The following is a 27240-nucleotide window of genomic DNA, read 5'->3' on the forward strand; positions in this document are numbered from 1 at the left end:
CTGTAGCTGTTCCATCACATAAGGGATGCTGCTATTTCGCATGACATACGCGTCATGCACTGACCCAGGGAACTTGGCATTTACATGGGAGATGTACTGGTCAGCCAAACAGACCACCTGGACATTCATCGAATGATAACTTTTTCTGTTTCTGTACACCTGCTCACTTTCTTTGGAGCGAACCAAAGCCACATGGGTCCCATCAATGGCACCAATGATGTTGGGGATATGTCCAAGGGCATAGAAATCACCCTTCACTGTAGCCAATTCGCCCACCTCAGGGAAAATAATGTAGCTCCGCATGTATTTCATCAGGGCAGACAACACTCTGGACAAAACCTTAGAAAACATAGGCTGAGACATCCCAGATGATATGGCCACTGTTGTCTGAAAAGACCCACTTGCCAAAAAATGGAGTACTGACAGAACCTGCACCAGAGGGGGGATCCCTGTGGGTTGGCGGATGGGAGACATCAGGTCTGGTTCCAGCTGGGCACATAGTTCATGTATAGTTGCTCTGTCAAGCCGGTATGTAAGTATGATATGTCGTTCTTCCATTGTCGACAGGTCCACCAGCGGTCGGTACACGGGAGGATTCATCCTTCTCCTCGCAAGTCCCAGCGGACTGTGCCTAGGAAGGACAACATGGAGCACAGAGTCAAGCAACCCACAGGTTTGTTCACACAGCTTGCACAGTACATGAATCGCTATGCATTGAACGGCTTGTATGAGTGGCAATGCAAGGCCTAGGCCTGTGTGACGCAGTAGAAATCATGCCATGTGGGCCCTTGAAATGGCGGCTGCCTGACCTGTGAAGTGTGACAGTGGGATGTGAGGTCACTGCGCTGGCGTGGCACACCGTGGCGGTAGGCGGTCGAAGACCGTGGTGCAAAGCAGCATTGGTTAACATTGAACCCTATGGGTCTCAGGAGCCAATGACGATGTGCACCGGCGGTCGCGGTACGCACCGCCGCGGGCGTGACCGCCATTTTCTATCTGATTAATCACTCGAGACCTGATCATCCACAGGAGAGGACCTATACTGCAAGTGCTGCTGTGACCTCGGTCTGGGAGATACAATGGCTGCTGCGACTGGGGAAAGGGCCCCTGCCTTCACTTCCGAAGAATTGGAGAGACTTGTTGATGGGGTCCTCCCCCAGTATGCGCTACTCTACGGTCCTCCAGACCAACAGGTTAGTGCACAGGGTGCACGTTGAATGGGCTATGCCTGTGTTGAGTGGGGTGTATGTAAGATGGTGGGGAGGGGAGCGAATGAGGAGTGCAACGCACGAAAGATGAGAGCATGTGCCACATGGCAAGGTTGGGGAGGGGGGGGCCACTCACATTGACCAGGCAGAAAACTGATGCGATTTCCTTTACCACCCTGTACATGTCACATAGGTCAGCGCCCATCAAAAGATCGACATTTGGCGTGCCATCGCCAAGGACGTCTGGGCCCTGGGGGTCCACAACAGACGGGGCACCCACTGCCGAAAAAGGTGGGAGGACATCCGCCGCGGGACCAGAAAGATTGCCGAGTCTCTGCTGGGGATGGCCTCCCAACGTAGGAGGGGTGCCAGCCGCCAATTGACACCCCTGATGTCCCGGATCCTGGCGGTGGCCTACCCCGATTTGGATGGGCGCGTGAGGACATCACAGCAGACACAAGGGGGTGAGTATCAGCACATTCTGCTATCTTTGCGCGCAGGGAAGGTGTTTGGGTGGGGGAGGAGGGCTGTGGCTATCTCCAGGCCAGGGCGCATTCTGTAGGCTAGGCCCCTCCGTTAGACACGGCCCTGTGCCCCCGCCCCCCACCTCTGTAGGGTGCCAAGTACAGCTATCCATGGTCCGGCCTCACCCATGTGTGCATTTGTCGTCCATAGACCTGTAGGCCTAGTCACAATAACTGAGTAGTGTACCCCGATTGCGCGGCCTAGTTCAGGGGGCTTCTGTGTCTGTCCTCTCCGACAACGGTGTTGCCAATGCATGCACTCAACCTGTCTTCATTTCTCCCCCCCCCCCATTTTCTTTGTCTTCCTGTTCATGTGTGCATTAGCATCATCAGGCGGAGGAGAAGTGGCATCGGCGCACGAGGGAGCTGCATCTCACATGGCCCCGGAGGGCCATACAACAGACTCCGAGTACACCAGTGAGACGGAGGGCGAGTGGAGCTCCACAACGGGGACCCGTGGAGACGTCAGCGACACCGACACGTCCTCGGAAGGGAGCTCCCTAGCGGTGGCGGCAACATCCGTGCCCACCGCCACAACAGGTACAGCCGCCACCCAGCGCACCAGCCCCGCCCTCCCAGCAGCCCCTCAGCCTTCGCTCCGTGCCTGCTCGCCCAGGAAGGCGGGCATCTCCTTCGCCCCAGGCACCTCAGGCCCTGCCCCAGTTACCCCTGCTGCCCTCAGTGAGGAGGTCATTGACTTTCTCAGGACACTCATTGTTGGGCAGTCTACCCTTTTGAATGCCATCCAGGGTGTAGAAAGGGAGGTGCATCGGAGCAATGCATACCTGGAGGGCATTCATTCGGGTCAGGCTGCCCATCAGCGATCGTTCAACGCTCTGGCCTCAGCACTGACGGCAGCCATTGTCCCTGTCTCCAGCCTCCCTCTTCTGACTCCCTCCACCCAGTCCCAGTCTCCTGTTCCTCTGCCTATCCCATCCACACCATCAGACCAGCCTGCACACACCTCTACACCCAAGGGCAGCTCATCCAGACATAAGCACCACAGATCCCACAAGCATTCACTCAAGCAACATCCAGATACAGACATGCCAACAGTCACTACCACCTCTGTGTCCCCCACCTCCTCATCTCCCTCCTCCCTCCCTGTGACATCTCCACTCACACCTGCATGCACACCACCATCAGCCAGTACTTCCATCACCAGCACACCCTCCATTACAGTCCGCACACGTGCAGTCACCACCCCCACTGCCATTTACACGTCCCCTGTGTCCTCTCCCAGTGTGTATGTCACCCCCTCTTCCAAAGCACACAAACGCAGGCAGCCACCCACCCAACAGCCATCCACCTCACGACAGGCTCCGTCACAAGCACCTGCACCCAAAGACAGCACACTTGACTCTCCTACAACCACATCCTCTTCCTCCACTCCCAAACCCACTACACCTACCCGTCCCTGTCCTTCCAAAGTCCTTTTCCTTTCCAACCTTGAGCTCGTTCCAATCACTGACCCACCCCCTCCATCTGGTAAGAGTAAAAAAAGCACCTCAGCCACCACCAGCCCTGCATCTACTGTGACCATAGTGCAGGGCTATTGGAGTACACCAGATCCTAGGGCAGGAACATCGGCCAGCAGCAAGGGGACAGCCAGCCCACCCCCTGGGAAGAGGACAAAAAAGAAAAAGGCCCGGCGCGACAAGACTGAGACGGCTGCCACCAAGGACAGTAGCCTTGCCCCGTCACCTGCCACATCATCCAAGGGAGGCAAGGGCCACAGAGCTTCAGCGAAGGAGGGCAAGGGCAGCAGGGCGGAGAAGTCAGGCAGCAGGCGAGCTGCCCAGGATGGCCCCACCAGCCCCATTCCGGGTGTGACGGACGACACCCACGGGCCCAGGACTCCATCACAGGAGGGCGCCGCGACCGCAAGTTCGGATGGCGAATGAGCGGGAAGTCTTGCTCAGGTCTGGCTCCCTAGACACACAGGACAAGCACAGCTGAACAGGGGCCCGTCGGGACAAGAACCGCTGAACAGGGCCCCGCCGGGAGGAGCACTGCTGAACAGGGCCCCGCCGGGAGGAGCACCGCTGAACAGGGCCCCGCCGGGAGGAGCACCGCTGAACAGGGGCCCGCCGGGAGGAGCACCGCTGAACAGGGCCCGCCGGGAGGAGCACCGCTGAACAGGGCCCTGCCGGGAGGAGCACCGCTGAACAGGGCCCTGCCGGGAGGAGCACCGCTGAACAGGGCCCCGCCGGGACAAGAACCGCTGAACAGGGGCCCGCCGGGAGGAGCACCGCTGAACAGGGCCCCGCCGGGAGGAGCACCGCTGAACAGGGCCCCGCCGGGACAAGAACCGATGAACAGGGGCCCGCTGGGAGGAGCACCGCTGAACAGGGGCCCGCTGGGAGGAGCACCGCTGAACAGGGCCCCGCCGGGAGGAGCACCGCTGAACAGGGCCCCGCCGGGAGGAGCACCGCTGAACAGGGCCCCGCCGGGAGGAGAACCGCTGAACAGGGCCCGCCGGGACAAGAACTGCTGAACAGGGCCCCGCCGGGAGGAGCACCGCTGAACAGGGCCCCGCCGGGACAAGAACCGCTGAACAGGGGCCCGCCGGGAGGAGCACCGCTGAACAGGGCCCCGCCGGGACAGGAACCGCTGAACAGGGGCCTGCCGTCTCAAGCACCGCTCCGCTGGGCCCTTCATCTCAAGCACCGCTCCGCTGGGCCCTTCCTGTCAAGCACTGCTCCGCTAGGCCCCGCCGTCTCAAGCACCGCTCCGCTGGGCCCCGCCGTCCCGAGCACAGCTCCGCTGGGCCCTTCCTGTCAAACACCGCTCCGCTGGGCCCTTCATCTCAAGCACCGCCCCGCTGGGCCGTTCATCTCAAGCACCGCTCCGCTGGGCCCTTCATCTCAAGCACCGCTCCGCTGGGCCCTTCATCTCAAGCACCGCTCCGCTGGGCCCTTCCTGTCAAGCACCGCTCCGCTGGGCCCTTCCTGTCAATCACCGCTCCGCTGGGCCCTTCCTGTCAAGCACCGCTCCGCTGGGCCCTTCATCTCAAGCACCGCTCCGCTGGGCCCTTCATCTCAAGCACCGCTCCGCTGGGCCCTTCATCTCAAGCACCGCTCCGCTGGGCCCTTCATCTCAAACACCGCTCCACTGGGCTCTTCCTGTCAAGCACCGCTCCGCTGGGCCCTTCATCTCAAGCACCGCTCCGCTGGGCCCTTCATCTCAAGCACCGCTCCGCTGGGCCCTTCATCTCAAGCACCGCTCTGCTGGGCCCTTCATCTCAGGCACCGCTCCGCTGGGCCCCGCCGTCTCAAGCACCGCTCCGCTGGGCCCTTCATCTCAAGCACCGCTGGCCCATTGACAGTGCCGGTTCTGTGTCGAGCAGGGCTTCAGGAAGCACTCTGGGCACCATGCCTCCTCCATTAACAGTGGAGTTGGTAATCCATCTGATGGACTGTGGCTTGGCACTTCCCAGGATGGTCCAGTGGGCAACCCACCCACTGTAGAGACTTGAGAGACTGTGGCTTTGCACTCCCCACGATGGTACAGTGGGCAAGCCACCCACTGTAGGGACTTGTGAGACTGTGGCTTTGCACTCCCCAGGATGGGACAGTGGGCATGGAGGCCCCTCGTGGATCTGGCGTCGTGGACTCATGTGGCTGAGGTGCCCCCCCTTCCCTTCCCCCTGAGGTGCCTGTAGTTTTATCATCTGATGCCCCTGCAGTGTTCTCTCCAATGGTATCTGGTCTCCTGTGTGGGCTTTGCCCATGTGTTTGTGCACATTGGCCCACGGACTATGGAACTTTGACGGAATGTGCAGGACATTTTGCCTATGTATATATTGTTGACTATGTTCATTCCTTATTTTTGTATCTTTTATATAGCATATTTCCCATACCTTCAATGGAGCTATTTATACATATATTTTATAGATCATTTTAATTGTGTCTTTGCATTATTCCGGGGGGTTTGGGTGGTGTCACTCTGACTTGTTGCTCGGCATTGGGGTGTAGGTATTTGTGGTGGGGGGGTGGGTGTATGGCGCATGTGTGTGCCTGTAAGCTTTCCTCCTCCCCCCTCGCCTGTGTCGTAGGTGCAGTACGCACCGTTGTCGTCTGCGCCGGCGTTCGTACTCCTGGTAGATGAGCAGGTAGACAATAGCTGGTAGGATGTGTAATTCGGGTTCCATGCTGTCCTCCTTCTTCGTGGAGTGTGTAGAGGTGAGCGTTTTCCCGTTCGTAGTCTGTTTCCGCCGTGTTTTTATCGGCGGGGCTCCCGCCCCGGAAAAGGTGGCGGATTGGTGAGTTGTGATAGGGTGGGCGGTACATTGTCTGCCGCCTGCTTGTTGGCGGTGACCGCTGCGCTGTTTGTCTGTCCCGCCGTGGCGGTCGGAGTGTTAAAGTAGCGGGCTGTGTTGGCGGTTCCCGCCAGGGTCAGAATTCCTTTTTTTTGACCGCCTGCCTGTTGGCGGGTTGGCCGCCGCTTTATCACCGACCGCCAGGGTCAGAATGACCCCCATAGTAATGTGTTTTATATGTCCTGCCAGTGAAATATTGCTAAATTAGTTTTTCACTGTTGCAAGGCCTGTCCCTCTCATAGTTTAACATGGGAGCTACCTTCGAATCTGAATAAAGTGTAGATTCCCTTTGGGAGCGGATGGACATGTGGAATTTGGGGTCTCTGAGCTCACAATTTAAAAATACATCTTTTTAGTAAAGTGGAATTTAAGATTGTGGGGGTCATTCTGACCTCGGCGGGAAAAGGTGCTTACCGCCGGCCAGAAGGCCGCCATAACACCGCCGCGGCCGCGGTAAACCGCCGCGGTCATTCTGACCCGCAACTGGCAAACCGCCAAAAACCCGACATCCACAAAAATCCGCCACACCAAAGGACAGCGAAAAAATGGCGCTGACCAAACCTCCACCGTCACGCCAACAGAAAAACGCCCATACCATTCCGACCCACAAATCCACGCGGCGGTCTTTCAAACGCGGTATTCCATTGGCGGTACACACCGCTGCGGTCAAAATACACACACACATAGAAAACTCAGCAACATTGGTCAGTTCGAAATACGCACACCTGATACACATACTAATACCACTCCCACACACCCAACACAATATAAAGCACACACCCACATCACCCACAAGCCCCTACGACCCGAAACATTGATGAAGGCGAGAGACAGAGCACAGAATAGAGAATCCCACAACACAGAGGCACACAACACCATCACCCACACAGAATCCACGCACCAAACACCACACACCACCCCACGCACCACACCCAGCACCACAAACGCCACCCCACACCTCAACCACACCACCCCATGGCACCCGAAAGACACCCCAGGTTCAGTGACGCCGAACTCAGGGTCATGGTGGAGGAAATAGTCTGTGTAGAGCCCCAGCTCTTCGGGGCACAGGTGCAGCACACCACAATTGCCAGGAAGATGGAGCTATGGCAAAGGATAGTGGACAGGGTTAACGCGGTGGGACAGCATCCACGCAATCGGGAGGACATCAGGAAGAGATGGAACAACCTACGGGGGAAGGTGCGTTCCATGGTATCAAGGCACAACATTGCGGTGCAGAAGACTGGCGGCGGACCCCCACCTACTCCCGCCGAATTTACCGGGTGGGAGGAGGAAGTCTTGCACATCCTGCATCCTGAGGGCCTCGCAGGAGTAGGCGGAGGAATGGACTCTGGTAAGGCAAATCTTCACTACTGTTTCCCACCCCCACCCCACCTGCATGCCAAATCATACCCCCACCCTCACCCCCTCCCCCATCACAGCAACCCCTAGCAAAAGGCTCACCATCACAACCCACCCATCCCAACACCAAGCACTGCATGCGACCACAAAGCATGGACACCCATCACCAAAGCATGCCCACTGCACACACACATCACCCCCACAAGCCACCCTCACAAAAGCCCCCACAAGGAAATGCCTGCACATGGGTACACGGACACCCACCCATCACACGAAATGCCACACACAGAAGCAATAACCATACCTTTATACCCCTGCAGGACCCGAACGCCACCACACCGCCACAGAGGGTCCAGAGATGTCCATCCCACCCCCAGAAGAGGCCCCCAGCGATGACAGCAGCTCTGTCTCCCTGGAGCCAGGCGACCAGCCCGGCCCATCGGGGACCTCTGGACAGTCGGTTCCCCACAGACAGCCACAGGCTACACCAGACCCAACCCCCTCTGGGAACACCAGCACAGCTCCCACCCAGCGGGCCCATGCCTCTGTCTCCAGGACACGTAAATCAGCGGTGTGTCCACCACTACAGGGCACCCAGGTTGACCCACCACCCCAACAACAACAGGGACCTGGGGGCAGTGGTAGTGGGCACACCGTCCAGGGGACAGAGGCCCAGGAACACAGGGGAACTGGGAGGGCTGCTCTGCGACAGGGGGGGGACAGGCCCGGGGAACCGACTCTCCAAGAGGCCCTCTCCACCATCATGGGAGCATACCACCGCTCCCAGGAGACGATGGGGACGGTACTGGCCCGGTTCCAGGAGATCCAGGAACTGCAGGAGGAACGGTACATGGGGTTCAGGGAGGAACTGAGGAACATCGGTTCCGCAATGGGGACCATCGTCCTGGCCCTTACCCAGATTGTCACCACATTGCGGGACCATGTGGCACCCCAAAGGGCCCCTGTCACTAGCCCAGGCCAGGAACAGCCTACCACCTCCGCCGGCACTAGTGGACAGGAGGCCCCCACACAACGACAGGCCACCAGAACCCCACCTCCTGCAGAAGAAGAACCACCCCGCAAGCGGAACCTGAGATCTCACAAGAAGACATAGTAGGATTGCAAGACCCCCGCCAGCCTAAGATACCCCCTGATGTCATCCCACTGTCCCACATTGTCACCCTGTCCAACCTTGAACTGCCCCTGCTCCATCCTTCCACAGGCATATGGACAATGCACCTGTGCGACTGAGAACTGGACTCTGCCATGGACATTACTCCACCCCCACCCATCCCCGCTTCCCAATCATTTACCTATATGTAGCACTTAAAATAAATCACTTATTCCACTTAAAAAAACAGGAGTCTGCTTGTATTCTTAACAAATGTATTACACATAACGGTGCAATAATGTCCAGTTACTTTGTGATGACAACATACCAATTTCAATAAGCTTTAGTCCATGGGTAAACAAAGCTGAAGTCAGGCAGTGGGTCATACAGCTCTGAAAAGGGAAGGGAAAGTCACAAATCAGTGAACAGGAACTGGGGGGAAACACAGACAGTGGAGACGCATGAGGCCTCAAGTAAATGTAAATTGGGGTGGCTGTTCCTTACCTGTGTGCTACTGAAAGTATTGTTGTATGACTGTATCCCTGTTGTCCGTGTCGTCCCCGTCGTCTTCCTCCTCTTCACTCTCCACAGGCTCCACAGCTGTAACAACACCACCATCTGGACCATCCTCCTGCAGAAAAGGCACCTGGCATCGCAATGCAAGATTGTGAAGCATACAGCAGGCCACGATGATCTGGCACACCTTCTTTGGAGAGTACATGAGGGATCCCCCTGTCATATGCAGGCACCTAAACCTGGCCTTCAGGACCCCGAAGGTCCTTTCTATGATCCTCCTAGATCGCCCATGGGCCTCATTGTACCGTTCCTCTGCCCTGGTCCGGGGATTCCTCACTGGGGTCAGTAGCCATGACAGGTTGGGGTAACCAGAGTCACCAATTAGCCACACACGGTGTCTCTGTAGCTGTTCCATCACATAAGGGATGCTGCTATTTCGCATGAAATACGCGTCATGCACTGACCCAGGCAACTTGGCATTTACATGGGAGATGTACTGGTCAGCCAAACAGACCACCTGGACATTCATCGAATGATAACTTTTTCTGTTTCTGTACACCTGCTCACTGTCTTTGGGGGGAACCAAAGCCACATGGGTCCAATGGCACCAATGGCACCAATGATGTTGGGGATATGTCCAAGGGCATAGAAATCACCCTTCACTGTAGCCAATTCGCCCACCTCAGGGAAAATAATGTAGCTCCGCATGTATTTCATCAGGGCAGACACCACTCTGGACAAAACCTTAGAAAACATAGGCTGAGACATCCCAGATGACATGGCCACTGTTGTCTGAAAAGACCCACTTGCCAAAAAATGGAGTACTGACAGAACCTGCACCAGAGGGGGAATCCCCGTGGGTTGGCGGATGGGGGACATCAGGTCTGGCTCCAGCTGGGCACATAGTTCATGTATAGTTGCTCTGTCAAGCCGGTATGTAAGTATGATATGTCGTTCTTCCATTGTCGACAGGTCCACCAGCGGTCGGTACACGGGAGGATTCATCCTTCTCCTCGCAAGTCCCAGCGGACGGTGCCTAGGAAGGACAACATGGAGCACAGAGTCAAGCAACCCACAGGTTAATTAACACACCTTGCACAGTACACAAATCGCTATGCATGGAACGGCTTGTATGAGTGGCTATGCAAGGCCTAGGCCTGTGTGACGCAGTAGAAATCATGCCATGTGGGCCCTTGAAATGGTGGCTGCCTGACCTGTGAAGTGTGACAGTGGGATGTGAGGTCACTGCGCTGGCGTGGCACACCGTGGCGGTAGGCGGTCGAAGACCGCGGCGCAAAGCAGCATTGGTTAACATTGAACCCTCTGGGTCTCAGGAGCCAATGACGATGTGCGCCAGCGGTACGCACTGCCGCGGTACGCACCGCCGCGGGCGTGACCGCCATTTTCTATCTGATTAATCACTCGAGACCTGATCATCCACAGGAGAGGACCTATACTGCAAGTGCTGCTGTGACCTCGGTCTGGGAGATACAATGGCTGCTGCGACTGGGGAAAGGGCCCCTGCCTTCACTGCCGAAGAATTGGAGGAACTTGTTGATGGGGTCCTCCCCCAGTATGCGCTACTCTACGATCCTCCAGACCAACAGGTTAGTACACAGGGTGCACGTTGAATGGGCTATGCCTGTGTTGAGTGGGGTGTATGTAAGATGGTGGGGAGGGGAGCGAATGAGGACTGCAACGCACGAAAGATGAGAGCATGTGCCACATGGCAAGGTTGGGGAGGGGGGGGCCACTCACATTGACCAGGCAGAAAACTGATGCGATCTCTTTTACCACCCTGTACATGTCACATAGGTCAGCGCCCATCAGAAGGTCGACATTTGGCGTGCCATCGCCAAGGACGTCCGGGTCCTGGGGGTCCACAACAGACGGGGCACCCACTGCCGAAAAAGGTAGGAGGACATCCGCCGCGGGACCAGAAAGACCGCCGAGTCTCTGCTGGGGATGGCCTCCCAACGTAGGAGGGGTGCCAGCCGCCAATTGACCACCCTGATGTCCCGGATCCTGGCGGTGGCCTACCCCGATTTGGATGGGCGCGTGAGGACATCACAGCAGACACAAGGGGGTGAGTATCAGCACATTCTGCTATCTTTGCGCGCAGGGAAGGTGTCTGGGTGGGGGAGGAGGGCTGTGGCTATCTCCAGGCCAGGGCGCATTCTGTAGGCTAGGCCCCTCCGTTAGACACGGCCCTGTGCCCCCGCCCCCCACCTCTGTAGGGTGCCAAGTACAGCTACCCATGGTCCGGCCTCACCCATGTGTGCATTTGTCGTCCATAGACCCGTAGGACTAGTCACAATAACCGAGTAGTGTACCCCCATTGCGCGGCCTAGTTCAGGGGGCTTCTGTGTCTGTCCTCTCCAACAATGGTGTTGCCAATGCATGAACTCAACCTGTCTTCATTTCTCCACCCCCCCCCTCCATTTTCTTTGTCTTCCTGTTCATGTGTGCATTAGCATCATCTGGCAGAGGAGAAGTGGCATTGGAGCACGAGGGAGCTGCATCTCACATGGCCCCGGAGGGCCATACGACAGATTCCGAGTACACCAGTGAGACGGAGGGCGAGTGGAGCTCCACAACGGGGACCCGTGGAGACGTCAGCGACACCGACACGTCCTCGGAAGGGAGCTCCCTAGCGGTGGCGGCAACATCCGTGCCCACCGCCACAACAGGTACAGCCGCCACCCAGCGCACCAGCCCCGCCCTCCCAGCAGCCCCTCAGCCTTCGCTCCGTGCCCGCTCGCCCAGGAAGGCGGGCATCTCCTTCGCCCCAGGCACCTCAGGCCCTGCCCCAGTTACCCCTGCTGCCCTCAGTGAGGAGGTCATTGACCTCCTCAGGACACTCATTGTTGGGCAGTCTACCCTCTTGAATGCCATCCAGGGTGTAGAAAGGGAGGTGCATCGGAGCAATGCATACCTGGAGGGCATTCATTCGGGTCAGGCTGCCCATCAGCGATCGTTCAACGCTCTGGCCTCAGCACTGACGGCAGTCATTGTCCCTGTCTCCAGCCTCCCTCTTCTGACTCCCTCCACCCAGTCCCAGTCTCCTGTTCCTCTGCCTATCCCATCCACACCATCAGACCAGCCTGCACACACCTCTACACCCAAGGGCAGCTCATCCAGACATAAGCACCACAGATCACACAAGCATTCACCCAAGCAACATCCAGATGCAGACATGCCAACAGTCACTACCACCTCTGTGTCCCCCACCTCCTCATCTCCCTCCTCCCTCCCTGTGACGTCTCCACTCACACCTGCATGCACACCACCATCAGCCAGTACTTCCATCACCAGCACACCCTCCATTACAGTCCGCACACGTGCAGTCACCACCCCCACTGCCATTTACACGTCCCCTGTGTCCTCTCCCAGTGTGTCTGTCACCCCCTCTTCCAAAGCACACAAACGCAGGCAGCCACCCACCCAACAGCCATCCACCTCACGACAGCCTCTGTCACAAGCACCTGCACCCGAAGACAGCACACTTGACTCTCCTACAACCACATCCTCTTCCTCCACTCCCAAACCCACTACACCTACCCGTCCCTGTCCTCCCCAAGTCCTTTTCCTTTCCAACCTTGAACTCGTTCCAATCACCGACCCACCCCCTCCATCTGGTAAGACCAAAAAAAGCACCTCAGCCACCACCAGCCCTGCATCTACTGTGACCATAGTGCAGGGCTATTGGAGTCCACCAGATCCTAGGGCAGGAACATCTGCCAGCAGCAAGGGGACAGCCAGCCCCCCCCCCGGGAAGAGGACAAAGAAGAAAAAGGCCCGGCGCGACAAGCCTGAGACGGCTGCCACCAAGGAGAGTAGCCTTGCCCCGTCACCTGCCACATCATCCAAGGGAGGCAAGGGCCACAGAGCTCCAGCGAAGGAGGGCAAGGGCAGCAGGGCGGAGAAGTCAGGCAGCAGGCGAGCTGCCCAGGAGGGCCCCACGAGCCCCATCCCGGGTGTGACGGACGACACCCATGGGCCCAGGACTCCATCACAGGAGGGCGCCGCGACCGCAAGTTCGGATGGTGAATGAGCGGGAAGTCTTGCCCAGGTCTGGCTCCCTAGACACACAGGACAAGCACCGCTGAACGGGCCCCGCCGGGAGAAGCACCGCTGAACAGGGCCCCGCTGGGGCAAGAACCGCTGAACGGGCCCCGCCGGGACAAGAACCGCTGAACGGGCCCCGCCGGGACAAGAACCGCTGAACGGGCCCCGCCGGGGCAAGATCCGCTGAACGGGCCCCGCCGGGAGGAGCACCGCTGAACAGGGCCCCGCCGGGGCAAAAAACGCTGAACGGGCACCGCCGGGAGGAGCACCGCTGAACAGGGGTACTCCGGGGCAAGAACCGCTGAACGGGCCCCGCCGGGACAAGAACCGCTGAACGGGCCCCGCCGGGACAAGAACCGCTGAACGGGCCCCGCCGGGGCAAGATCCGCTGAACAGGGCCCCGCCGGGAGGAGCACCGCTGAACAGGGCCCCGCCGGGAGGAGCACCGCTGAACAGGGCCCCGTCGGGGCAAGAACCGCTGAACGGGCCCTGCCGGGACAAGAACCGCTGAACGGGCCCCGCCGGGGCAAGATCCGCTGAACGGGCCCCGCCGGGAGGAGCACCGCTGAACAGGGCCCTGCCGGGGCAAGAACCGCTGAACGTGCCCCGCCGGGAGGAGCACCGCTGAACAGGGGCCCGCCGGGGGAAGAACCGCTGAACGTGCCCCGCCGGGAGGAGCACCGCTGAACAGGGCCCCGCCGGGGCAAGAACCGCTGAACGGGCCCCGCCGGGACAAGAACCGCTGAACAGGGCCCCGCCATCTCAAGCACCGCTCCGCTGGGCCCTTCATCTGAAGCACCGCTCCACTGGGCCCTTCCTGTCAAGCACCGCTCCACTGGGCCCTTCCTGTCAAGCACCGCTCCGCTGGGCCCCGCCATCTCAAGCACCGCTCCGCTGGGCCCTTCCTGTCAAGCACCGCTCCGCTGGGCCCTTCCTGTCAAGCACCGCTCCGCTGGGCCCCGCCGTCTCAAGCACCGCTCCGCTGGGCCCTTCCTGTCAAGCACCGCTCCGCTGGGCCCTTCCTGTCAAGCACCGCTCCGCTGGGACCCGCCGTCTCAAGCACCGCTCTGCTGGGCCCTTCCTGTCAAGCACCGCTCTGCTGGGCCCTTCCTGTCAAGCACCGCTCCGCTGGGCCCCGCCGTCTCAAGCACCCGCTCCGCTGGGCCCTTCATCTCAAGCACCGCTGGCCCATTGACAGTGCCGGTTCTGTGTCGAGCAGGGCTTCAGGAAGCACTCGGGGCACCATGCCTCCTCCAATAACAGTGGAGTCGGTAATCCATCTGATGGACTGCGGCTTTGCACCCCCCAGGATGGGACAGTGGGCATGGAGGCCTCTCGTGGATCTGGCGTCGTGGACTCATGTGGCTGAGGTGCCCCCCCTTCCCTTCCCCCTGAGGTGCCTGTAGTTTTATCATCTGATGCCCCTGCAGTGTTCTCTCCAATGGTATCTGGTCTCCTGTGTGGGCTTTGCCCATGTGTTTGTGCACATTGGCCCACGGACTATGGAACTTTGACGGAATGTGCCGGACTTTTTGCCTATGGATATCTTGTTGACTATGTTCATTCCTTATTTTTGTATCTTTTATATGGCATATTTCCCATTCCTTCAATGGAGCTATTTATACATATATTTTATCGAACATTTCAATTGTGTCTTTGCATTATTCCGGGGGGTTTGTGTGGTGTCACTCTGACTTGTATTTCGGCATTGGGGTGTAGGTATTTGTGGTGGGGGTGGTGGGTTGTATGGCGCATGTGTGTGCCCGTAAGCTTTTCTCCTCCCCCCTCCCCTGTGTCGTAGGTGCAGTACTCACCGTTGTCGTCTGCGCCGGCGTTCGTACTCCTGGTAGATGAGCAGGTAGACAATAGCTGGTAGGATGTGTAATTCGGGCTCCATGCTGTCCTCCTTCCTCGTGGAGTGTGTATAGGTGAGCGTTTTCCCGTTCGTAGTCTGTTTCCGCCGTGTTTTTATCGTCGGGGCTCCCGCCCCGGAAAAGGTGGCGGATTGGTGAGTTGTGATAGGGTGGGCGGTACATTGTCTGCCGCCTGCCTGTTGGCGGTGACCGCCGCGCTGTTTGTCGGTCCCGCCGTGGCGGTCGGAGTGTTAATGTGGCGGCCTGTGTTGGCGGTTCCCGCCAGAGTTAGAATACCATTTTTTTGACCGCCGGCCTGTTTGCGGGTTGGCCGCCGCTTTATCACCGACCGCCAGGGTCAGAATGACTGCCTGTGTGTTTGAAAATGCCACTTTTAGAAAGTGAGCATTCTCTTGCTTATACCATTTCTGTGGCTCTGCCTGTTTGTGGATTCCCTGTCTGGGTCAGTTTGACAGTTGGGATGGTTGCACCTCACACTAGACAGTGACACAAAGGGAGCTGGGGTATAGCCTGCCTATCCTGATGAGCCGTCTGTGCTAGGAGGGAGGGGAGGAGTGGTCACTCACACCTGAAAGGGATGTGCCTGCACTCACACAATGGTGAGTGTCTGGGGCCTGGCCTGGGCAAGGCAGGATTTCACATTCCGAAGAGACTTTACGTTGAAGTAGGCATACTTCAAAGGAGAAATTGGGTATGAGAAGGGCACCCAAAACCACAGACTTTAGAACACTTCTGGAAACAAGAGGAACCTCTGCCTGGAGAAGAGCCGAGGAGCTGAAGAGCTGAGGAGAAATGCTGCCCTGCCTGTGACTGTGCTTTGTGGAGCTATCCTGCAGTTGCTGCTTCTGGCAGAGTAAGAGGATAAAGACTGGACTTGGTGTGCCTTCCATCTTGTGAAGAAATCTCCAAGGACTTGATTTAGAGCTTGCCTCCTGTTGTTTGAAGTCTCAGGGACAGCAAAGACTTCTCTCTGCCAGCACCTGGAGTCAGTCAGAGTCAGTCAGAATAACTTTATTCGGCGTATTGCCATAAAAGTACACATACATACATATAAATCATCATAAAATACAGAACTTATTACATTATCCAAAGGCAAGACTCTTCGATCTACAAGTCTATAAAATCTAAGCATACCACTTAAGCCTACTGAATCAATATAGAATAATAAATACTTATAAAATCGTATACAACAGTAAAACAATATCTGAATTCCCTTAATAAATAGTCACGTTGCTAATTCATATCGATTCCTAATGGTCATAGCAGATTTGATCAAACTTAAAATAGAGCTGCACATTTGTTTGGATGAAAGGCTTTGAATGCCAATCAATCCTTCTTTATAAGAAAGGGTGTGCAAATTACGCAAAATAGGTAATAAAAAAGTTTCCCTAGGAACTGAGTGGAGTGTACAAAATAAAATAAAGTGACAAGTACTTTGTTTTGAAAAATTGTCGGAAGGGCATGGCGGTAATGTTTTTTCCCTGCTCTGACAAGTGGTGCCCTATCCAGTCTCTGGGCCCCTGGAAGGAAAGCTGGTGGAAATCCAAGAAAATCGACTTCGGACGACTTTGGACCGACGGCGCTGCCGAATCTGGTGATGCCGCCTGCACCCGACTCCGTGATCTTCGCTGGAACGCGGCGATCTTCGCAGGCCCGACGCTGCTGCAGCCCTGCTGAAGTCCGCGACTCCGTGGAAGTCGCCCCACCAAGTCTTGACCGACACCGCTTGAAGTGCGCGGAATCAACTTTTCGCACAGACGCCACGATCCCCGACTTCGAGCATCGACTCGTTTTCACTCTTCACCAAAGGTACTGTACTTGGGGGTCTACGCGACTCCGTGTCCGGTGCCGCTGGTGTCGGCTTGTTGGGAACGACTCCGTCACGTGTTAACACCTCATCGAAGCATTTTGTGTTTCTAAGCGGTATTTTTGAGTTTAATCTTTAAAAATTCATAACTTGACTTGTGTATGTCGGATGTTTGTCGTTTTGGTCTTGTTTTGTTTAGATAAATATTTCCTATTTTTCTAAACTGGTGTTGTGTCATTTTGTAGTGTTTTCATTGAGTTACTGTGTGTGTTGGTACAAATACCTTACACTTAGCACTCTGAATTTAAGCCTACTGCTCTGCCAAGCTACCAAGGGGTTAAGCAGGGGTTAGTTGAGGGTGATTTTCTTTTACCCTAACTAGAGTGAGGGTCCTTGCTTGAAGAGGGGGTAACCTGACTGTCAACCAAAGACTCAATTTCTAACAATGGAGCTCTTGTTACAAACAGTGTTCAACTTCATGAGAAGGAAGATTTTTCAATAATATACCAAATTATCTGTGGGTCAAGCTTTCACATCTTTATTCAGATAAAATTAAAAGGAAGAACGGAGTCAATGGTTTGAGTGGCATAGAGAGACATAGTATAAAGAGGGTTGGTGTTTAATAGGCAGCTAAAGGTGCCCACCAACAAGTGACCTGGGCATCAGTGTTCTTAATCCATGCCACTACCTCCTGCGAAAGGTTTCTGGAAAGAAGCATAGTACTATTTAAATATTTGGACATAATAAGGACAGCACAGAACAGATTTATTTGCTGGTGTGATTGTTTTAAAATGAGGAATTTAGATCAAGAATGAATGAGGATTTCTCTGTAGTGTGAGTGAACTGGACACTTGTTTGTGGCAAGACTGAAAAGTGCCTTCATAGCCACTGTCATAAGTACACATGGCTGGCAGTCAGTGCTTAATTTGTAAATAAAGAGATGCCAGAGCTCAAAGCCCTTCTCTTAAACACGAGGCTGCTGTAATTAAATCTGCCAGCCCTGAATAGTGAGGCACCGTAATCCTGAAGCCACCTCTGGCCTCCTCAACCCATTTACGGCCACCCCTGCCCCTTCAGCTCATCCTGCAACTTTTTACTTTCTCCCTTTATGGCGCTTTTTAGTTTTTCCTTCTTCTGTCTTTCCCAAATGTGTCTTTTGCTCGCAGCAAATGCTTGAGGCAGAAGAATAAGCCCCGGCCCCCACAAATAAGTGCCGGTACTCAGCACAGGAAACAACAAGCACAAATTAAGCACTGCTGCTGTCCTCCAGTGTAATTTGCTCATGCTTTTGAACCCCTGCTAGCCGGAAGAATTGAACAGCCACAGAGATTGATGGGTTGAATGGGTGCAGGTCCCAGGCACAGCTCTCCCCTTACTGCTGCACTGCTCTTCCATCTATCTTCTCCTTGCTTTTTCCACGCTTTTTGTGCACCTTTTTCTTGCTTTTTCCTTGTTTTCAGTACTTTCTCCTTGCTTTTCCCCCGTTTTTTGTGTGCCTTCTTCTTGCTTTTCCCTACTTTTCACTGCTTTATCCTTGCTTTTCCCCCACTTTTTGTGTGTCTTCTCCATGCTTTTCCCTTGTTTTCTCTGCTTTCTCCTTGCTTTTTTCCCATTTACGAGTGCCTTCTCCTTGTTTTCCCTAGTTTTCACTGCTTTCTCCTTCCTTTTTCCCTCATTGTACTCCCACATGCCTCCTGTTATTTCCCACCTCTCAACTAGCCCCACCCAGCGCCTCTCCCTCCTCCGAGGACCTACTTAATGGAGGCTGCAGCGTGACCCCACTGAGCAGATCCCAGACCCAGCTCTCTTTGTGCTGCTGCATCGCTCTTACTTCTGTCTTCTACTTGCTTTTCCCTATGTTTTTAGAGTGCCTTCTCCTTCCTGTTCCCTCATTCTCACTGCGTTTTCATTCCTTTACCCCTATTTTTGTGCCTTCTCATTTCTTTGCCCTTGTTTTCACTGATTGCTCCTTGTATTCTCCCCTATTTTTGTGTGCATTCTCATTGCTTTTCCCTCATTTTTAGTGTTTTCTCCTTGCTTTTTCCACAGTTTTTGTGCAGCCTCTCCACGCAACTCTGGACCATCAGCTCACTTCCGGAGTTCCAAAGGGACCTCAATACCTGACTATTGGAATAAGCCTCCGGGACCTACAAGCGCCTGGATACCTTAGCCGTGCTTTAAAATTCCTGATTGATTGACTGAAAGTGCATGGTGGATTTCAACTAAGGGCTGTCTTACAGATAGGTTTATTAGTAAATGCACAACCATTCCAAGTGCTCTGATTCTCATCAAGTGGCACAGTATTATAGAGGGTCAGGATGTGTGGTGTTGGACTCTAGTAAAGGGGAAGGGAGTGGAAGTGGAGTACTGGGTAAAGGTAATATTTGGTATAGGATTAAAGGATGCTGGGGTAATTTGTGATCATTGCCCTTTCAGTGATGGTGCAATGAGAGGTGTGGTATGGTAACTGATAGAAATTGGGTCTCAAGTTGTCAGAGGTGTGAACCTTGTCCTAGGAGGGACCACAATCCTAGTCAGGGTAAGTCACAACACAATCTAAATTATCCTGTGATCTCCCTCATGTAGCTTGGCACAGAAGAGGCAGGCTTAACTTAAAAGCAATGTGTAAAGTTTTTGTGCAATAACTTATGCAGTAACACAGTGAGAACACCACAAAAAGACTCCACAGGCTAGGAACATGGAGAGTATTTATCTGATTAAAACAAGATCAAAATGACAAAAATCCATCCAGTGGGTTTTGAGATATGAATTTTCAAAGATTATGGCCCTCATTATGACATTGGTGGTAAGTACCGCTTACTGCCATGCTGACTGCCATCAACATACCGCAGCGGCGGCGGATTACCGCTACTCATATTAGGACACACACACAGCAATCCGTCACTATACAGCCACACACACAAGTGCGCCAGCCCAAAGGTCGGTGATAAACTGGCGGTATCCAAACCCACACCGTTACGCCAACAGAATTACACCCACAACATTATGACCCACGAATCACCACAGCAGACATTCAATGGCGCTAAACCATTGGCTCTACATACCGCCGCACTCAAAATACACACACACACATACAAAACAACACCACATTGGACAATTCAAACTACACACCTGACACCCATTCACACACCACAACCACACACCCACACCACTATAAAACACACACCCACTTTACCCACAACCCATTACGACTACAAACAAGTGCCACAAGAGAGATAGCAAGACCACAGACAAGACCACAGCCACACACCACCATCCACGCACCTTACATCACACACCCCAACACTTCACCCTACACACCCTCACCCACACCACTCACACTACACCCATGGCACCACAACAACACCCCAGGTTCTCAGAGGAGGAACTAAGGGTCATGGTGGAGGAAATCATCCGGGTAGAGCCACAGCTATTCGGATCACAGGTGGAGCAGACATCCATTGCTAGGAAGATGGAGCTATGGTGGGGAATCATGGACAGCGTCAACGCCGTGGGACAGCACCCAAGAACAAGGGATGACATCAGGAAGAGGTGGAACGACCTACGGGGGAAGGTGCGTACCGTGGCAGCAAGACACCAAATAGCTGTACAGAGGGCTGGCAGTGGACCCCACCTCCTCCCCCACAACTAACAACATGGGAGGAGCAAATCTTGGCAATCATGCATCCTGGGGGCCTGGCAGGAGTAGGAGGAGGACTGGACCCTGGTAAGTCAACTCTTTACTACTTTCACCCCCCAACCTGCATGCCATGACATACCCCTACCCTCACTCCCATCACTCCACCACCTCCCACACACCCCACCATCACAACCCACCCATCCCAATACAAAGCCCTGCATGCAACACCAATGCATGGACACCCATCACAGACCTGCATGGACACATATCACTAAAGCATGCACACTAGAGGGAAAGAAGTTAGCCCACCAAAGAACAACTCACACAAGGCAAAGCTGCCAGGCAGTAACAACCATAGAGGGCAACACACCCATACACAAGATGTCACTCGCAGAAACAATAACACTGCATGTACATCCCCACAGGTCCCCCAGCCAACGTCACCGGAGAGGAGGTGCCAGCAACATCCAGTCCCCCCCCAGAAGAGGCCCACAGTGATGACACCAGCTCTGGATGCCTGGATCTGGATGACCAACCTTGCCCATCAGAGATCTCCGAACAGTCGGTTACTCAAGCACAGTCCCATGCCACCACAGAGCCTCCAGCCTCAGGAAACACCAGCACAGTACCCACCCAGCGGGCCCATACCTCTGTCCCCAGGACATGTCAATCAGCAGTGTGTCCACCACTACAGGGACCCCAGTCCACCCCACAAACACAGGACCTAGGATCAGTGGAAGTGGGCACACAGTTCAGGGGTCAGAGGCACCAGACAACAGGGAAGCTGGGAGGAGTGCTGTGCGACAGGGTGAAGACATGCCCAGAGAACCGACTCTTCAGGAGGCACTCACCGCGATCCTGGAAGTATACCACAATTCCCAGGAGACGATGGGCCAGATACTGGACAAGATGCAGGAGAACCAGAGGCTGCAGGAGGGACAGTACCTGGGGATCAGGGAGGACTTGAAGGACATCAACACCACCCTAGTGACCATTGCAGGGGTGCTGGCAGACATGGCCAACACTATGAGGGAGGCAGTGTGACACCACTGGGCCCCTACCACTAGCCAAACCGATGAACAGCCCTCCACATCCGCTGCTGCTAGTGGATAGGAAGTCCCACCACAGGATCAACAGGCCACCAGCTCCCCTCCCCCTGCAAAAGGAGAACCACCCCGCAAACGTTCCCTGCGATCCAGGCAGAAGCCAGAGACTATTGCCAAGACCCCCGCCAGGAAATAAGACTCTCCTGAATGTCACCCTTGTGTCCCACCCTGTCACCCTGTCCACCTTGAACTGCCATTGCTCCCCTTCCTATGCCCCCTTGGACAATGCACCTGTGATCCACATAGACCGGACCTTATCCTGGACTTTACTTCCACCATCACCCCAGCCCATTGCACATCCCCCTCTACTTATTAGCACTTAAATAAACACCCTTTGAAAAAATACAAGTATGGAATATGTCAAATGATTTAACTATGTATTCGTTTAACAAGGTTGAAACACTACAATACTACTGCACAGTAATGTATGCATAGGAATGACCTGTGTTTGGCTGCAGTCAACACACAGAGCAATAGTGGGGCACAAGTATCTGCAAATAGAAGTGCCAAAAGGTACAGTGAGTGGCCATAGAAGTGGAAAAATCAGCCTGCCAGTGACTGTCAAACACAAAACTGTCAATTAAAAGTGAAGTTACACTGTCTTAACTGTGTGTCATTGGAAGTATTGACAAATTGTTCCACTTCTGTTGTCCACATCCTCATCCTCTGACTCCTCATCTTCACAGTCCACAGGGTCCACTACTGCCACACGCCCATCTCCAGCCTCATCCTCCTGCAGAAAAGGCACCTGGTGACGTAAGGCAAGGTTGTGCAATGTACAGCATGCCACGATGATCTGGAAGACCTTCTTGGGTGAGTAGCACAGGGAACCACCTGTGAGATGGAGGCAACGAAACCTAGCCTTCAGGAGGCCGATTGTCCTCTCTATAATTCTTCTTGTTCACCCATGTGCCTCATTGTAACGTTCCTCTGCCCTTGTCCTGGGATACCTCATAGGGGTCAGTAGCCATGAGAGGTTGGGGAAACCAGAGTCACCTGCAAATATCGAGGGACACATGTTAGACACACACACTAACCCTTAGGTCCCACACCATACCCATACACCAACATCCACTGGGTGGAAACCAGGGCTCACCTATTAGCCACTGGAGTTGAGCCATCAAATATGGGATGCTGCTATTCCTCAGGATAAAGGCATCATGCACAGACCCAGGATACTTTGCATTGACATGGGAGATGTACTGGTCCGCCAGGCAAACTATCTGCACATTCATTGAGTGAAAGCTCTTTCAATTTCTGAACACATGTTCATTTCTCGGGGGGGGGGCAAATGCAATATGTGTACCATCAAGTGCCCCAATAATGTTGGGGATATGTCCCATTGCATAGAAATCAGCTTTCACTGTGACCAAATCCTCCACCTGTGGGAAAGCGATGTACTGTGCATGTGTTTAATCAGGGCAGACAACACTCTGGTCAGCACTATTGAGAACATTGGCTGTCACATTCCTGCTGCCAATCCCACTGTCACTTGGAAGGAGCCAGTTGCCAGGAAATGGAACAGAGATAGGACTTGCACAACAGGGGAGAGCCCGGTAAGGTGACGGATAGCAGATATCAGGTCAGGCTCCAATTGGTAACACAGCTCTGTAATTGTGGCCCTATCCAGTCCATAGGTGAGGATAACGTGCCTGTCCTGCATTGTTGCCAAGTTCTCCAGGGGTCTGTACACGGGGGATGACTCCATCTCCTATTCATCTGCAGTGGCTGCAATCTATGGGGCAAAACGGTGAGCAGCTGGTCAATATCTCATATTTCCAAACACTACACTTAATTGCATGTTGTGATTGTAACAGTATATTGTTGGATAGGTCCAAATGGTGCGTATGTGTATTGTGACGCAGATAGGTGCCATGGTCTGCCCTCCCCCTAAATGGCATCCACCTCTCCTGTATGGAGGGACATGTGGCAATGAGGCAATTCCGCTGATGTTGTGTGCCGTTGCGGGAGGCGGTCGAGAACCGCTGTGCAAATCCTCATTGGTATCATTGGGCCCTATCGGGTACAGTGGCTAATGGTGATGTACGCCAGTGGTGACGGTACGCACCGCCACTGACGTGACCACCATTTTCTATCTGTTCACTCACTTGCTACCTGACCTTCAACAGGAGAGGACCGACACTGCATGGGCTGCTGTGACCTGTGTCTGAAACCGACCATGGCTTGTGTAACTGGGGAAAGGGCCCCTGCCTTTACAGCGGCGGAGTTGGAGGGACTGGTGGATGGGGTCCTACCCCAGTACCGAACGCTGTATGGGCCTCCAGACCAACAGGTGAGTACAATGTGAGCACGATGCATGGGGCATGAATGCATGGAGTGGTGTGAGTGAAGGCCTTGTGTAGTGGAGGGGGGTTGGTGGAAGGGGCCTGGGCAGCATGCTGCATGTATGTTTGGTCATGTCTGTGCGTAAGGGGATGTGAAGGGCTATGGTGGGCCATGAGTGTAACAGGCAGGAAGGTCTGACTGATACCTTTTCCTATGTGTATTTCTCTGCAAGTCAGAGCCCATCAGAAGAATGGTATATGGCATGCCATCGCCAAGGACTTGCGGACCCTGGGGGTCTACGGCAGGTGGAGCACCCACTGTCGGAAACAGTGGGAGGACCCTAGACGCTCGGCATGGAAAAGGCCCAGCTGGGGACAGCCTCCCAACGAGGAAGGGGAGCCTGTCGAACCCTGACCCCCCTGATGGCCCACATACTGGCGGTGGCCTCTCCGGAGCTGGGTAGGCACTTGGGGGCATCACAGCAGCCACAAGGGGGTGAGTACAGTGCCCCAATATACTACTTGCGTGTGGTGGGGTGGTATCCGGGTGGGGCCTGTGGGTGCCCCTAGGCCAGGCCGGGCATTGCAGGGTAGGTCCCATCTAGGGCAGGGTCTGATGTAAACTTCCTCCAACCAAGCTAGTAGGCATCCACTACTGGGCAGGTGTCTGTGAGTCTCAGGTATGCTGCAATTGGCGTAAGGTGTCCCTGTCCATGGGCTGGTGACTAACATTGTGACTGGTAGTGCATTGCCTAGTGCATACAAGTGTTCCCTGTGTGTGTGTCATGTACGCCAACTGTGGTGTTGTTGCCACCATCGACCAAATGTATCCTTTGCCCCTCCCTCCCGCTTTTTTTTTGGTCACCCTGTCCTTATGTGCATTAGCAACATCTGGCAGAGGAGCAGAGGCACCGGCGACGGAGGGAGCTGCATCCCACAGGTCCCATGAGGCCGAATCTACCAACGGTAAGGTCACCAGTGGGACGGAGGGTGAGAGGAGCACCACGGCAGAGACTGGAGGGGACAGTTCAGACAGTGATACCTCCTCCGATGGAAGCTCCCTGGTGGTGGCGGACACCTCTGTGCCCACCCCAACTATAAGTAGAGCCGCCACCCCCATACCAGCACCGCCCTCCCAACAGCCCCTTAGCGTGTTTCCCTTGCCCGCTCACCCAGGAGGGTGGGCATCTGCTTCGCTCCAGGGACCTCAGGCCCTGCCCCAGTTAGCCCTGCTGCCCTGAGTGAGGAGGCTATTGACCTCCTGCGATCCATCTCTGTTGGGCAGTCAACCGTTGTGAATGCCATCCAGGGTCTGGCAGCCCAAATGCAACAGACCAATGCATTCCTGGAGGGCATTCACACTGGCATGGCGGCCCAACAGAGATCAATCCTGGCTCTGGCCTCCTCTCAGATGGCAGCCATTGTCCCTGTTTCTAGCCTCCCCCCTCCAACTTCCTCTACCCAATCCCATTCCCCTGAAACCCAACCTATCCCAGGCACACAGGCAGACCAGCATGCACACAAGACAACACACAGGAGTGGTTCAGGCAAACACAAGCACCACACGTCATCCCACAGGCACTAACAAACACCATCCAGATGCAGACATACCAACATCCACTGCTTCCACTGTGTCCCCCTCCTCCTCGTCCACCTCCCTCCCAGTTGTGTCTACACTCACACCTGCATGCACTGCATCCTCATCCACAACCACATCACCATCAGGCCTATCACTACACGCCCCTCACTGGCAGTCACCACCCCCACATCCATGCACATGTCCCCTGTGTCCTCTCCCACTGTGTCTGTGCCCCCTCCTACCAAAGTACACAAACGCAAGCACCCAACAACCATCCACCTCACAACAGCATCCAGCCCATGCACCTGCACCCAAAATCAGCAGACAGACACCTCCCAAACCACTTCCTCTTCCTCCACTCCCAAACCTTCACCCTCTTCCCGCCCCAATGTCCCTAACAAGCTTTTCCTCTCCACCATTGACCTCTTCCCTACCTCTCCCCCCATCCTTCACGTCGGGTCAGGGTTGTCCGAACCCAGACGAGCACCTCAACCACCCAGTCCACGGCCACAGTAGTGTCGACAGCTACTCTAGGTGGGAGAGGATACTGGGCACCAGGCAGCCGCACTGAAAGAGTGCCTGCACCAGGTGCTGCAAGGAAGGCCAAGGAGGCACCAACAGCTGCTTCAAGGAAGAGCAAGGAGGCACCCCCAGCTGCGTAAAGGATGGGCAAGGAGGCACCACCAGCTGCATCAAGGAAGGGCAAGGAGGCACCCCCAGCTGCGTAAAGGAAGGGCAAGGAGGCACCACCAGCTGCAACAGGGAAGGGCAAGGAGCAATCCACGGCTGCTGACAGGAAGGGCAAGGGGCCTGCACCAGCAGGCAGGAAGGACAGGAGGCCTGGTGCTGGGACTCATTCGGAACCCCCACCACCAACCATGGGGGTTCAGCCGTCAGAGGCTGCAGGGGAAGGACTGGAGCCTCCCCCCACCACTGCCAGCACTGCCACCAGCACCACTGCCAGCAGCAGCAGCCCTAGTGGGCAGCTGTCCGAGGCTGCAGGGGAAGGGCTGGGGCCTCCCCCCACCACTGCTGGCACCTCCACCAGCACCACTGCCAGCAGCAGCAGCCCCAGCATCCAAGGCTGCAGGAGAAGGGCCGGAGCCTCCCCCCACCACTGCCAGCACCGCCACCAGAACTGCTACTGCCACCACTGAGCAGCCGTCACCGCCGGCGGACAGTGTGTAGTCCTGCATCCAAGGGCTGCTGTGCGGCCTGGCCCCTGCAAATCCTTGGGTCTGACACCCAGGTGAGAGACTGTGACCTTGCACACCCCAAGATCCGCATCACAGGGCACAATGCCCCCTCCAGAACCAGGGGAGAACCCATCCACTTACCCCATCCTTCCCAGGATGAAGCACACTGGGCACTATGCCCCCTCCAGAACCAGTGGAAGAAGCCATCCACTCACCCCATCCTTCCCAGGATGAAGCACACTGGGCACAATGCCCCCTCCAGAACCAGTGGAGAAGCCATCCACTCACCCCATCCTTCCCAGGATGAAGCACACTCACCCCATCCTTCCCAGGATGAAGATCACAGGGCACTGTGCCCCCTCCAGAACCAGTGGAGAAGCCATACACTCACCCCATCCTTCTCAGGATAAAGCACACTGGGCACTATGCCCCCTCCAGAACCAGTGGAAGAAGCCATCCACTCACCCTATCCTTCCCAGGATGAAGCACATTGGGCACTATGCCCCCCTCCAGAACCAGTGGAGAAGCCATCTACTAGAGAGATTGTGGTCTTGCACTCCCCAGGACAAGTCAGTGGAGAAGCCATCCACTGCAGAGACTGTGGCCTTGCACTCCTCAGGACAAACCAGTGGGCAAACCACCC

Source organism: Pleurodeles waltl, chromosome 12, assembly GCF_031143425.1.
Source record: "Pleurodeles waltl isolate 20211129_DDA chromosome 12, aPleWal1.hap1.20221129, whole genome shotgun sequence".
NCBI classification, from domain to species: domain Eukaryota; kingdom Metazoa; phylum Chordata; class Amphibia; order Caudata; family Salamandridae; genus Pleurodeles; species Pleurodeles waltl.